A 2467-nucleotide genomic window follows, 5' to 3' on the forward strand; every position below is an offset into this window, starting at 1 on the left:
GAAGTGAAGAGCCCAAGCAAGAGACATGACACACACAGTATGCCCTTCCACCCCCCCACCCCCACAGCCTGACATGGGAAATATACACGTAATCAATGTAAAGTGTCCACTGCTCCCCAGACCACAGGCAGGATACAACCGGGGGGGTACACAGTGCACCCGTGGTTTCTAATCATGGAACACATACTGGAGCGTCCCTTGCAGGACACCCCAAAAATTGGCCAAACCATACGAATGTGTTAGATCGTCCATTTTTTCTGCAGTGTATACAGACTCGGAATACAAGGGTGGGTAACCCTGATGACCCATGGGCCGAGACAAATTTATGAAATGGGTCCCGTGAAGTGGAGAGTGGGCAGCGTGTAGTGGTGGGTCCAGAACCGACCAGGTCCCAGAGTAAGGATGGGTGTTGTCGAGGAGGCAAGGGTGGGGGATCTATGGGTAGCTACTTATGGGTCTAGGTGTGCAGGTGTTGGCTGATGTTGGCCAATATGGACAGCCCTAGGGATGCAAGCGAATGTGTTCATTGGGCAGAGGCATCACCCAAAGAGCAGCCACACCCAGTGTGAGACCCACTAAAGCAAAGTGTAATCTATATGGCAAGGAATGGAACCAGATGTAGATGTATATATGCAGAGCTATGTGTGTGTATATCTACCCATAGCGAGATAGAGATATGCTTCTCCTTCGCCGTAGTACGAATGTATATATACAGAGAAAGAATACAGATACATACCCACATATGAATATATACATATGCAGCCAACCATAGACCCATATGTCATTAGATTATATATATATATATATATATATATATATATATATATACATAAAGACAGCAAGATATAAATATACATGTATGCATACATATGCAGATATATCTGTATATATTAGTGTAAATAGGTATATATATATGTTACAGTAAATATACACATGTATATAGCTAGGATATGATACAGCAGTTATGAGTAACATATGTTCACAGGCCGAGCATATGTTGGTGGGAGGTCCAATAAACAAACGTGTAACACATAGCATCACCCCCCACCTCCCCAGCTAGGCCGGTGAGACATACAGACACACAATAAAGGTATACACACCACTGCTTCCCAGACCACCGGCAGGATATTACCAGTGGGAGAGATCTGCAAAGTCTAGACTTGAAACACAGACATCAATGTCCCTTGTGGGACACCAAAAATTAATGATCGGAGCCAGTCCTGGCAATGATTTCTCCAACCAGGCTGTAGATGTACACAGACCAGTATGTTGTGCAAGCCTGATAACACATGGGTCGACACAACGTACGACATGTGTCCTGACACGGGAAGAGTGGGCAGTGTGTTTATACCCCACCTGCTCCCACAGTAAGGATGAGTGCTGTAGAGGAGTGACAGGTAGGAGAACTATGGGTATGCGATTATGGGCCTAGGTGTGCAGGTGTTAGCTGGCAGAGCCATATTAGGACCACCCCATGGATGTAAGTAATATTCCGATGTGGGCATAGCAGATGCCCATACCTCCCAGCCCCCAAGAGCACATCCACTGAATAGTCCGTAAACCATTGGGGGAACACATAAGGACCATACCATTGAACTGTCCCTGATTACCAGGAACGTCCCTGATTACTACTGAGAATCTAACTCTGTCCCACCTAAACCCTCCTAGAACTAGTGATATTATGAGGAAAGGTGGTGACATACACGTAATGAATAACAACAACATTTAAGAGTCATAAACAGCATATACCTCAGACAATGTGTATGAATACATATGCTCTGGGTCTGTCAATGTGTCAGGTTAATAGCACCAAATTTCCAAATGTGTCCCTGATGTTGTTATGCAGTGTCCCTGATTCAGTGTTCATTATTCCCCATTCGTATGAGAGGTCTGATAGGGACAGAAAGTGCATATTCCGCTGACTACCTTAGAAAGATGATAGAATAATAGGTTAGGGTACAACCTGTCCACCTTTGTGAGGGACAGTCCCCTTTGGGCAGCTGTGTCCTGCAAAATAATTGAAAATATGGCAAATGTCCTGAGATTTTAGGACAAAGATTTTCCTATATTGTCTGTAGTAGTTGCATAAAACAATTATTTTGTATCTGAAACACCTAAATGTTATAAGAAACAGAATAAGCAACTATAATGCTACAAGAATAAGTTTTTATTTAGGCAAAACAGTGAAGTTCTTTCCTTTGTACTGGCTGTGGGTATGTTTTCCCTGCAAAATCTGACGTTTCTACATAAAAGTCCCACCTTGGGCAATTGAAAAGGTGGCAACCCTATAATAGGTATGCGGTAGTATGACTCGGCCAATGGATGTGGGTCCCAAAACCCAATTACTTGTCTGTATTGAAGAGTCTCGGTTCACATGTATCAGCCAGATGGGTGCAGATTGTAAGAGGAACACACAAATAATATGAATAATCTCGGTTCCCATGTATCAGCCAGATTGGCGTGGCCC

The sequence above is a fragment of the Protopterus annectens genome, chromosome 5.part0 (assembly GCF_019279795.1).
Source record: "Protopterus annectens isolate FY-2018-M chromosome 5.part0, PAN1.0, whole genome shotgun sequence".
Taxonomy (NCBI): Eukaryota; Metazoa; Chordata; order Ceratodontiformes; family Protopteridae; genus Protopterus; species Protopterus annectens.